We start from the raw sequence: 13,869 nt of genomic DNA, 5'->3' as shown, positions 1-13,869 counted from the left end.
GTCCTACAATATTTCTTTTTATGCTCTAGTTTACCACAGTACTAACAATCTCTCAGTCCTCTAGTTTGAGACCTCTTTCCCTTTGACTTTCATCTTGATTTCCCAAGATTTCTAGAATTGTGTCCTCTCTCGGTCGTTCTACCTCTAATTTGTGCATTCAAATCACTTCCTGATGTAGATCCACCTGAGGTTTTCCTATGAGTTTCCTCACTCAAAATAACACTGATCACATCATCAAATTTTAGGGTATTAGATCTAGAAACAAAATTACTCACATCCATTACCAAGCCATTCCAGCTTTTAGGAAAAGAACACAAAATCAAGAGAGCCCTAATTTCTTCATCAAAATTAATACCCATAGAAGATAATTGACTAGTAATAATATTAAACTCATGTAAATGATCTATAATAGATCCACCTTCTATCATCTTCATATTAAATAAATGCTTCATGAGAAATACCTTGTTTGAAGCGGAGGGCTTTTCATACAGTTTCGCTAGGGTTTGCATCAACTCTTTCATTGTCTTTTCTTTTCTAATATTAAATTTCATCAATGGTACCAGGAATAATCAAATTCTTCCAAGTTCCTTTCTATCTAAAATCTCTCAATTCTCATTTGTCATAGTTCCTTGATTCTTGATTTTTCCTTCCAACGACTTCAATAAATCCTTCTGGTAAAGATAGTCCTCCATTTGCATCTTCCATAACTAAAATTTTTGCCCATTAAACTTGTCAACCCTCAGATTAATCTTGTCTACCATCACTCCCACTCAACCATGAGACCTTCCCATAGAGGATCACTAAAAAAAATTAAAAAATGATGACAATCTGACTAAAAAAGAACGATGATAATGTGGCAAGAAAAAATGATGACTACTTGCTTAAAAAAAAGGCAACAACCATTTGGCTCTAATATCACTTTCTAGGATTAGCCTTAGATAGAAATAATAGTTACATGCAAATACAACCAATACTAAAAAATAGTAGATTGCATAAAAGAAAACACAAGACACCAAGATTTAACGTGGTTCACCCAATCCCTGGGCTATGTCCACCAACAACAAGTCTAATATTAGTATTATCTAATTATTACAATCTACAATCCCTTATACCTCAATACCACCACAAGAACCTATAATATCATAGTTACATTATGAAATCCCTAACCCTAAGCCTTTTTATACAAGCTTTTGTTGCTTATAAAATTGGGGCTAGAATAAGTTGTCCAATAGGAAAAATAGTAGCCAATGCCTTTTACAATATAAGGGCATTTTTGGCTTCAGGGGGCACTACCCCAGGACCCCATAGGGGCACTGCCCCTTGACCCTGTCTTGGGGGCGTTGCCTTCAAACTCCTGTAGAAATAATATGGGGAGAAAACCATGTTGAATAAACCTCTGTGTCTGATTAGGCTCTGCATCACAACATTAAATTAGTGACATCATCTTGTTCTCCTTGAGCATAGATCACCTTCTTCTCTCCATGGGATTAGGAAGCTGCCTTATTAGGACATCTATAAGTTGGGTGTCCTAGGTTTCCATAATTGTAGCACTTAATTGTAGCGAAATGTGAACTTCTACCAAAACCATTGAATCTTCCTCTTCCTCCACTATTAGGGCCTCTTCCTCTACTATAACCACCTCTATTATTGCTTTCACTACCTCGATCATGTATCTTTTAATCTCCTTGGCTCTTAGAATCATTGTTCTTCCTCCATATCCACCCCTATGGGTTCCTTTGGCATCTTTGTCTCTACCTCTACCCCTTGAACCAGATTCTTGTCTCTTATTTTTCTTCTCTTCCACTTTAAGTGCCAATTAAAAACACTTGTGGATTGTGGTGGGGGTCCATAGATTTATCTCTTCTTGAATCCCCCATCTCAAGCCTCCTAGATACCTAGCAACCTTTACACTTTAATCCTCTTGGATTTTGGACCTTAACCATAACTTTTGGAGTTCCTCTATGTAAGAGGCAACATTCATGTCCTTATGTTTTAGACTTTGTCTTTTCTTATGAAGTTGTATTTCATAATCCTCAGGTAGATAGTTATCCCTAATTTTGGTCACCATGGCCTTCCAATTAGTTATTGGATTCTTTCCTTATTTCTCCCTCTCTTCTTGGAGAAACTTCCACCAAGTTAGGACTGGTCCCTCAATCTTGCCTTTGCAACCTTCACCTTTTGAGCCTCAATGATTCCTTTACACTCAGTGATTCTCCATGCCCTCTATCCATTCCATTACCAGTTTTGAATCCATCTTGCCTATGAATAAGGGTATACCTTCCAGTGGCTTTCCACTCATTTCCTTAAGGGCTTTGAAGAAGGGTTATTCTTGCATAGGTGGATCTAGTTCAAGATGTATATATTCTTCATCTATGAATTTTACCTTATCTTCATTTCCTTCTAGCTTCTCTTTAATTTTCAAGTTTCTCTTTCATGGCCTTAAGGACTCTTCTAGAAGCCTATATCTCTCCCTTTACTATATCAAATCCTTTTCTAGATCTGCATTCATCACCATGGTGCTCTCACCTAATGACTCTCCTTCGAAGTCAGACATGCACTTATCCCAAATCTTTCACTTGCTTTGATACCAATTTGATGAGGAGTGATTGCTCCTCTACCTTAGCCTATCCACAAAGACACTTAATGCCCTTCTATAGCCTTCTTAGGGTCTTATCTTCACCCTAACCCTAAGGAAAAACTTCTTCTATTCCCTTGCTCCTCTAATCCACTCCCATCAATGTGAAACTCCTCCCAAGCTCCAAGACTCAGCTCCATTCCTTGTCTTGAATTCCACCATAGAATGAATCAAGACATTTATTAGGCTTTCATGACTAGTAGAACCTCCATTCTATCACATTCCATTATTTTCAAAGTGTTTTAAGGTATTTGTGTCTTTGGTTTGCATACAATTTCAAGATTTCCTTGTCTAGGAGGGCTACTAGGGCTAGTAGCAATTAAGCCTCCTAGTTGACCTTTCGATCCCTAATCCCACAACTTTACAAAAGGACTTGTCAAAAAAACTTCATATCAAGATACCCTTTTCAAAGTACTTCAAGATTCACCTAGTATTAGGTCACCAAGGTGTTCGTACAACCCTTTCCATTTGACCCCTATTTTTAAGGGTTTTATGGCTTCCAATCAACAACTCACTAGGGTCATCTAAACCCTATTGAAGATGGCCTTTCCTATGGTTTGGTATATCTTCACTCATCACTCTTCCCATCTAAACCTTTATATTGATCCTCTCAATCCATTTGCTACACCTTTGACCTTTGTCTTGTTGTTCTTCATCTAGCCGAGTAGCCTCCTACTCACCTAGGGTTTTGCTTTAAAACTAGAAAACCATCTTCCCAACACCCCAAAATTGGATTATATAAAATATGCACATTTATCTTCTTTATTCCAAAGGGCCATAGATATTTGACCATTGGAAATCAAGAGAGAGCCATTATTCTCAATGTTGCTCTAGACAAGGTAGTGTGCTTCAGAGTTACAATTAATTTTCAAACACCTACTTCAACTGAACTTCAAGAACCTAAATAAAAATATGGTAAACTAAATTAAATCCTCTAACTAGAAATTCAAATAACAATCCCAATCAATACATTCTCATTTGGATCTTGAGCATGCAAGCTGACTGTCGCAAGAGAGTGCTTCAATTTAGCTATTATTTCAAAATTGACTCCGCACAATATGAACACCAACCAAAAAATTGAAAATTTCTTGGTTGTGGTAATTTGTTGTCAATATTGTCAATGCAACTTTTTCAAAATGTAAAATTTTTGGAGCAACTTTTTACAATTTTTCTCTTCGATGATGATTAGACCCCACAACACCTTGGATGAGTCTAGTAAGGCCTAACAATTTTTTTTAACACGACTCCCTAGCTCATGAGTTTTTGGTTAAAGCTTGGTCAACCCTTGACCAAATGAAACAATTACAAGCAACTTAAACATTCTAAAGAAACTAGTTATCTCCCCACTTTCTCACACTCAACTATATATATATATATATATATATATATATATATATATATATATATATATACACCAAATGAAGCAATTACAAGCAACTTAAACATTCTAAAGACACTAGTTGTCTCCCCACTTTCTCACACTCAACTATACACACACACACACACACACACACACACACACACACACACACACACACACACACACACACATGACTCTAATCACACCCTCAGGGCTTCATATTTAGCTCTTATTCCTTGGTGGTTGGCTAGAACCACCTACAAGCCAAAATTTCTAGGACCTAGCACTATGATCCTAGATGCTCTTGCACCATTTTCCCTCGATGGAAAAATGTCCCATTAATCATTCCATTTATAAGACATTGCATCCTAGAGACTAGGTTGAGATTATTTTTTATTGATCGTCTCGTCCTAAAAAACCACCTACTTATCTTGATCATCTTTATAGAAACTATAAAAAATATAAGGTATCCAAGATCATGGAACTTAGTCTTTCTAAGGGTTATTATCATGCACCTGTCTTTTCCTACTCCATCTCTTCTTCTACTTTTAAACCTATTTTACCTTCTACATATATTCCTTCAGCTATTGTATCTAAAACTATTAGTCTTCCTTCTTCATACCCTATGGTAGTTGATCCTAATCCTTCTAGTTTATCTCATAAGACTTTTCTTAATCAACATGCCCATCAATGTCACAAGGGATATCAAGCTAAAGCTAAGGCTAAAGCTTGTTATCTTTCTTTTCAACCCATATCGTCATATCAACCTTTACCTTTCTTTGATCAAACCATGTGTGAGTCTTTGGAGGAAGTTAAACTAGGTAACACTATGCATTGTTAGAATGTTTTGAATAACTAAGAAATGTGGGGAGGATGAATTAGTTACTCAAGGTCCATAAGTACCATTTGAACAATCAAACATCAAACATTCATTGATCTTAGGGTTTACAATCTAGTTCATTAGGTTCATTCTATCTGTCCACCTTCCTTCTTTTCTAGAAATTTCTCATCCATCAAATTCAATCTTAGGTATTATACCTAATCCTCACCTTGAATTAAATGATCCAACTCATCAATATTATCTTCAAAATAATTTCCATATCCCTAAAATCAACTGAGTTAGTTGGAAATTATGATTCTTCAAATGCATTCAAATTACTGTTACTTGACAATTATTAAATTATGGCACTTAGTCATTGTAAAACTCTTGACTCGATATCAACTAGCTTGCTCGGGCGATACTGATGCTCGGTCAACACTATATTTTCTTAGCACTTACTATGGCTTGATTGACACTAGCATCACTCAACATTTCTTAGTCTTTTACTCTATTATTCGGTCAAGCTTTACATCAACGATATATTTTGAATTATATTGTAAAGGCTTGAACATAAACATGATATAAACAATTACTTTGGTTTGTCACAATATAACTAATCAAATGTCCATTGTAACTTCCTTTTCATAACCCAAACTTTCCTCTAGGTTATATTGTTATGAGTAACTTTTCAAATCCTCTTCAATAATCAAATAGATATGACATTTAGATTATATAGCAACATGTCTCATCAGTAGATTTGACATCAATGACAAAACAACAATTGTTCCAATTGTAGTTTCCAATAATCGCACTCTTTTGCATTGATGGAAATACCTCAATATATCTTAGAATATAGGAATACAATCTCCCTCTTTGTTACCATGCAATCCAAAATATTTCGCTATCGTGAGTGACCAATATCCTTAGTTTCATTTTGATTCTCATCTCTACAATTTCAGAAACTTCCTCTATCATTTTGTGTCATTCTTCATATTTAAATTTCTTCCTCTATAATACAGCTCTCTTCTCTTTTTTGACAATTCTCTCTCTCTCTCTCTCTCTCTCTCTCTCTCTCTCTCTCTCTCTCTCTCTCTCTCTCTCTCTCTCTCTCTCTCTCTCTCTCTCTCTCTCTCTCTCTCTTGCTGATGTTTATCTCTCTTCTGTAGTAAATTTCTCCCTCTTTGACAACAATTCCAAAGACACTTAACATTCTTGTCTTTAATTACCTCATATATCTGGATTATGTAGATATTTGCATGCTTAACTAAATTCTATCATTTTTTTATGACTAATCTATTATGTTGATCTTTTCTTACTAAACTTCACTACCTTGGGAATCTCCTAAAGTAGAATCGACTACATCAATGTGGAGGATATTTTGATTAGCACAATTGATGCAATGCACCTTTTCTCCTTAAGTTGCTTTGCTAAGGGAAATCACCTCTAATTTACCTCTAAGATATTCATAGGCATCTTTAGGTAAGGCTTTAGTGAATATGTTAGCAATTTATTTTTTGGTGTGCACATATTCTAACTTCATCTTGAACTAGTTCTCTTAAGTAGTGATAATTGGTGGCAATGTGCTTGGTCTTAGTGTGCATCACTGGATTCTTTGATATGTTGATAGCACTTGTGTTATCACAATAGATAGCCATTAGATCTATAATTTCTATTTTCATTCATTTCAACAATTACTTGATCCACATAATGTTTGAGTAGTTCACTTTACTAGCCACATATTCCACTTCAATTGTTGATTCAGAAATACCATTATGTTCTTGCTTGTCAATATTTTCTGCCCAATTAGAGTCAGTGAATACCTTTAGTTCAAACTTATCACTTCTCTTGTAATACAATCCATAATCTTCTATACATTTCAGATATCTCAATATCATTTTCACCACCATCATGTGATTCTCATTAGAATTTTTTGAAAATCTATGATGTTAGAGCATCCTGGCCATCATATTATCCCGCTAATTCTGTTGGTTGCTGCCAAGTTACAACAATTGCTGAGTGCCAATAAATTTTTAGTCATTGCTGAGTTGAAGTTATCCCCCATCATGTTAACACTAGGATTGGCATGTTATCCCATTTCACTCTGTAGTGTATGCCGAGTTTTGCAGTGGGTGTTGAGTTATCCTGTATGTGCCAAATGTTCCTTCATGTGTCAAGTGAACTTGTTGATGCTGAGCATCATTTTTGTTGTTCCTTTTGCTGAGTTTTATGTGGCTGGTTCTAGTTTGAGCTGACCTTGAATGTATTTACTTTCGTGATGGTTATTTCATATTTTTTGAGAGCCAACTTGTGGCTTGGTTATGTATTAAATTTGAGGGTTTGTTTATTTGGTAGTTTGTAATAGGCCAGCTTGTGGTTGTGTAATTATTTAAATGGGTCTTGGGTAGAGTCTTAGGCATTATTGTTCAATTATGGAGATGTAGATAGTTTTGGAGTTGTAACATCTTAGCATGGAGTAGCTCGAAGATAGAAGTTCAAATTTGAGTCTGGAGATCTGTCCTTCTTTAGATATATTCTTCTTTGTAATGGTCATACCCCAAAAGGCCATACAACCAGGCATGTTGGATGTAAACTCCTTGATTTGAATATATGGAATATTGTCTCCCTAGGTCTGAATCTTATTCCTCTTGTTCATTTCCATTGTGCGTTTTTTTGTTGGTTTTTGGATCACCTCATTTTACAGGACATCTGGATTAGCTAAACATCAATCTAGCAACTATCCCAACTGCTGAAGCAATATCAGGTATACTATAAATAACATATTGTAATTTTCCAATCATTGATTTGTATAGTGTCTATTTCACATCAATAGATTCATCATTTTTAGATAACTTATGTCCTATAGACATAGGTGTGCTCACCAGTCTTGATTCTTCCATTCCAAAAGGTCTTTAGTATCTCCTTGATATATTTGGATTGAGTAATAGAAATACCAAACCTTAATTGATATACTTGGAATCCAACAAAGAATTTGATTTCACCAAATATAGACATTTCTAATTCCTTCTTCATTTCATCAACAAATGATTTTCATAATGCTTCTTTACCTCCAAATATAATGTCATCAACAAAAAATTCAGATACCAGTACTTCATTGTTCTTACCAATCTTCAAATATAGGTTATTGTTATCATTTGTCCTTTCAAAACCAATCTTCACCAAATAATTGTGTAGTCTTTTATACCATCCTCTTGGGGCTTGTTTCAATCCATAAAGAGCTTTGTTTAGTTTACATACCATATTCTTCTTGTCTAGGTCCACAAATCCTTCTGGTTGTTCTATGTACACTTCTTTGTCAAGTATGCCATTTAGAAATGTAGATTTGACATCCATCTTATATACCTTGAAATTATTGTAGGATGAGTGTGCAAGAAGAGTTATGACTCCTTCAAGTCTTGCAACATGAGAAAAAGTTTCTCCATAGTCAACTCCTTCTTCTTGAGAATATCCTTTGCATACTGTTCTTACCTTGTTCCTTGTTACTTCACCATTTTCATTCAAGTTATTCTTGAAAACCCACTTTGTTTGAATAATATTTATATCTTTTGGTCTTAGTATAAGGGTCCTAGTATTGTTCTTCTCAATTTTTTCAATCTCTTCATTCATTGCCTGAATCTAATCTTCATTGTCTAGAGCATCTTTCACTAATCTGGGCTCAAATTCACAAAGTAAGCATGCATCATCTTTGAATTTTTTCCTTGTCATAATGATTGATTCAACATCAGCAATGATTTATTTAGGTTTGTGATGTCTTCTTACAAACTTGGCTAGTACATGTGGTTTCCTTCTTTGTTCTTTAATAAGTTCATCTTGAAAGATAATCTCAGACTCATTAACTCTTTCTTGTTCAAGTTATGGTATAGGTTATGCGTGCTTGGCATTGCCTCTCTGATGCTTAGAATTTCCTATCTATGACTCGAAATCTTTAGCTTGTTGTTCACCACCCATTGTCTATTGCTTGACAACCTATTGTTGCACCTCAACATTCCTATCTGTTGGGGAATTGCAACTTTATTTTCTTGTTTAGTATTAGTGCTTGGAGCATCATCATCCACATAGATTAATGAGCTAATTTCTTCAAGTTATTATTTACATGTAAGACCATTTCTTTATGCAAACTCATCAACTTTCACATTTCCATTTCCACAACTTTGTTAGTATTAGAGTTCAAACACTTTTAAGCTTTAGTCTTAGTTGAATATCCTAGGAATATACCTTCATCACTCTTTGCATAAAGTTTTCCATTCCTATTATCTTTGAATATATAACATTTACTTCCAAAGATCTTAAAATACATTAGGAGCATATCCATAACATAGTTTAAAAGGTGTAGCATTTGTACCTTTCTTGACTTGTACTCTATTCAAGGTATAGACCACAATACTAATAGTTTCTCTCCAATATTTATTTGATGCATTGTTCTTGTTGGAAGCATGAATGCTAATAATATTCCTATGGGGGAGTATTTTAGAAACATGATTAGATCATTATTTTGATGATATGTTGCATTCATGATTGTGTTTGTCATTGATGTCAACATAGCAGTTTTCTGTGGTATCTGACAGAAGAACAACGGTAAAGATCAAGTTGGTACAGATAGATCATTGAGTATTTTAACTAGTGAGATTAATGGGAGATACTACTAACTAACCTTAAGAGCTAAATATATTAAGTCTAGAAGACATTATGCAAGTTTTAGTGAAGACTATTATGAGATAGAATTTACAGAAGCATGTTCTGATAAACTTGTTACATCTATTAGCAGAGTTGTTATTCTGAGAAGCAAGGTTAAAGACGCATAGAAGACATGTTAGAGATGATGTGGCTAAGCTTGCTCATCATAATATTACATGCACAAAAAATTATTCAAGTACAAGGTGACATAATGATGTTATCACTAAGTATAATGTATTCTTAAAGAGGCTCTATAATAAATAATTGAGAAAGTGTATTAGCCAACTCAAGGGAATTGTTTTATGGAATCGATATAAAGGACATTTTACCTTTTTATTAATATAAAACAAGCACAAAGTGTAGAATAGAACAGAAGCAAGTTGATATATGAGGATAAGTAGAGTAGAGAAAAGTTGGAGAAAAAATTGTTGTTGAGGTTTTATTTTAAGATCTGAGGGTTGATATTTGGATCCAAGGTTTATGACCTACTCTACAAGGTCTAACAATGATTGGTCTAGTTGATAGGATAGAGGAAAGAGGATACTGCACAATACAGACAATTATTTTGCAAGGAATAGTTGAGAGATCAGTTTGATAGTGAAGTTTAGTGGTCTTGCCCCAAAAGCTATTTGGAAAGTGGATCCTTCTAATTCTATAACTCCTAGCAGGGTCCATCCTCTAACAAGGAATATATATATATATATATATATATATATATATATATATATATCTTTGTGTGCATCATTCCCATCGAGGTTTTCCCTCTAACAAGGGTTTCCCTAGTTAACAAATATGGTATAATTGTGTATGTACATCTTGTTATGGTTGTTGTTTACTTTGATTGAATGGTTAAGATTAATTACGGTTGATAAATGTTTTAATTGGATAATCGATTGACTCCCCCATCCACTCTTAGTTATCTTGGTGGACTATTATTTCTAAAGAGCATCAGGTCCTTGAAGGATAAGCTTAACGACTTTAGGAGATTAGTGGCAAGTTATTTCAAAAAAGATAGTCTTGAGTTCGATGGAGGAAATTTCAACACCCAGAAGATGGAGCTTCTTTGTGAGAGATCAGAATTGTCTATAGAATTGAGCATTGAGTTTTTGGATAGAGGCACAAGTAAAGACAAATCCATATCTAAAGAAGACATGGAGATAAAAGAAGGTATTGACTTGCTTATGAAAAGAGAACAAGAAGGTATGAATTTTTTTTTCTTGTTGGACATGTAAAGAGTTTGGTCATTTTTCATCCACATGCCCTAAGAGACTAAGGAAAACTAGAAAGAGTTCACTTTCTGATGTAGATGAAGAATGTAAAGCTAGTATGGAAAGATTCTTGAATGACCGTGATGTTAAAGATAATGAGCCTAAATTAGTTAGGGAAAAGAAAGAAGTAGAAGAGATAGCTTTGGTAACTATTATTGATGATTATGAAGAAGAGGATAATTCTAGAATTTATAGACAAAATACTGAAGTATTCTTTGAGACTAACAATGATTTGTAGAATGAAGGTGACCAAAGGTAGGAACCTAGAATAGAGCTAAGAGTTGAGATAACAACTCCTACTTCTAATAAGAATATGACAAAGAATCATCCACTAGAGCAGATCATCAACAACAAAGATAAAGGTGTGATGAAAAGAAGCATAATCAATGAAGAATTATGTCTAATATCTCAAGTAGAACCAAAGAATGTAGATGAGGCATGCAAAGATGACTATTGGAAGCAAGCTATGAAAGAAGAAATATATCAGATAATGAAGAATGAAACATGGGAATCGGTCCCTAGACCAATAGACAAGAATGTGATAGAAACAAAATTGGTATTCAGGAACAAGATGAATGAACAAGGTGAAGTTGTAAGGAATAAAACAAGATTGGTATGTAAAGGTTACTCGTAGAAAGAAGGAATATACTATGAAGAAACTATGCTCTTGTGGAAATAATTGAAGTAGTAAGGTTATTCTTAGCCTATGTAGCACATAAGAAATTCAAAGTGTATTAGATGGATGCCAAGTCAACATTTATGAATGGAGAACTTCAAGAAGAGGTATACATAGAACAACCTAAAGGTTTTCCTTTTACATATGAAAAGGACATGGTATGTAGATTCAAGAAAGCATTGTATGGCTTAAAAATAGCACCCAAAACTTGGTATGCAAGGTTGGACAAACATTTGACAAAACTTGGATTTAGTAAATGATGCATGAGGATACAGGAGCATCATGCATCAATAAAGGTATGATAGGCAATAATTTATAATGAAAAGAAATAGGTGATGGATTGATGATTTTGGTAATATTTTTTGATGATATCATATTTAGAGGAGATGATAATGAAAGTGATAAGTTTGTAAAAGAAATGAAGAAGGAATTTGAAATGAGTATGATAGGGGAAATGAAATACTTCCTAGAATTACAGATTGTGTAGGATAAAGAATGAATCTTTATTTCTCAGACCAAGTATTTGAAAGATTTATTGAAAAGGTTCATGTAAACTAGTTGGAACACTTATGATAATTGGACACAAGTTATCTACAAAGGATGAGACACCTATTGTTGAGAAGAAGAAGTACAGATCTACGATTGGAGGATTGCAATATCTAACTCACATAAGGCCAGATATAGCAAATGCAGTTGGAATTGTTGCAAGATTTCAAGCTAATCCCAGAGGAGCACATTATGTAACAGTTAAAAGGATATTTAGGTATCTAAAGGGAACACCAAAGTTCAGATTGTGGTATGATAGATCTAATGATTTCACTTTATATGCTTATACTGATGTTGATTGGGAAGGCAATATGGATGACAGAAAGAGCACCAGTGGTGGAGCATTTTTTCTTGGAGAAAGATTAGTCTCTTGGTTAAGCAAGAAGTAGGATTGTATCTCACAGAGTACAATAGAGGAAAAATATATTACAACTGCAAACAATTGTAATCAAATTGTTTGGATGAAGCAGATGTTGAAGGATATAAGGATAAAATTTAGTGAACCTATTGTCATACATTGTGATAACACAAGCACGGTGAATATGTCGAAGAATCCAGTGTTGCATTCTAAGACTAAGCACATTTCTATCAAATATTACATGTTGAGAGAGAAAGTTGTCAAAAAGGAAATCAGATTGGAGTATGTAAGCACCAAAGAGCAGATTGCAGATATTTTCACCAAGCCTCTTTCCAAAGAGACTTTTGAGTATTTGTGAGGTATGCTAGGGGTTATACCCCTACCAACATTAGAGTAGATGATGCAAGAGTGTATCAATCCAGTGATACAAAGCACTATTGTTTTTATGGACTAAATGCTAATGCTTCCTATATGGGGGAGTATTTATGATGGATAGAGTCATCTAGGACTCTTCCTAAATGTTGTTTTAAACAGTGTCTTTGGACACTTGAGCAGGTCAGAGATAGTTGTAGTGATAGATGGTTGCTAAAACCTTTGACATTGATGTTAATGGGGGAGAGATTACAACATGAAAAACATTTTGATATAGAGCACATTGAGGTATACCAATGAGGAGAAGTGTGTATGATTGATGAAGAGGATTTGAAAAGACACGACCATAGCCTTTAACAATTGGCATTCTTGGAACTAGATGTTTTTCATCTATGTTGCCATCAATGCCATAGGGGGATATTGTTGGAAGCATGAATGCTAATGATTTTCCTATGGGAGAGTATTGTAGAAGCATGATTAGATCATTATTTTGATGATATGTTACATTCATGACTATGTTTGTCATTAATGTCAACATAGCAATTTTCTGTGGAATCTAATAGAAGAACAATGGTAAAGATCAAGTTGGTACAAATAGATCATTGAGTATTTTCACTAGTGAGGTTAATGGGAGATACTACTAACCTTAGGAGCTAAAGATATTAATTTTGGAAGAAGTTATGCAAGTTTTGGTGAAGACTGTTCTGAGATAGAGTTTACAGAAGCATGTTTTGGTAAACTTGTTATATCTCTTAACAGAGTTGTTATTTTGGGAAGAAACATTGAAGGCATGTAGAAGACATGGTGGAGATGACATGGCTAAGATCACTTGTCATAATATTATACATATGGAAAGTTATTCAAGTTACAAGGTGATAGATTGATGTTATCACTAAGTATAATGTATTCTTAATGAGGTCCTATAATAATTAGTTGAGAAAGTGTATTAACCGACTCAAGGGAATTGTTTTATGGACTTGGTATAAAGGAATGACATTTTACTTTGTTATTAATATAGAAGCAAGCATGAAGAGCATAATATAAGAGAAGAAAATTGATATGTGAGGATAAGCAGAGTAGAGCAAAGTTGGAGAAAACTTCATTGCCAAGGTTTTATTTTAAGATTCAAGGTTTGATATTTG

The sequence above is a fragment of the Cupressus sempervirens genome, chromosome 2 (genome assembly GCF_028749045.1).
Source record: "Cupressus sempervirens isolate cs-2001-9-10 chromosome 2, ASM2874904v1, whole genome shotgun sequence".
Taxonomy (NCBI): domain Eukaryota; kingdom Viridiplantae; phylum Streptophyta; class Pinopsida; order Cupressales; family Cupressaceae; genus Cupressus; species Cupressus sempervirens.
The sequence above is the reverse complement of the archived record's forward strand: the minus strand, read 5'-3'. Positions refer to the sequence as shown.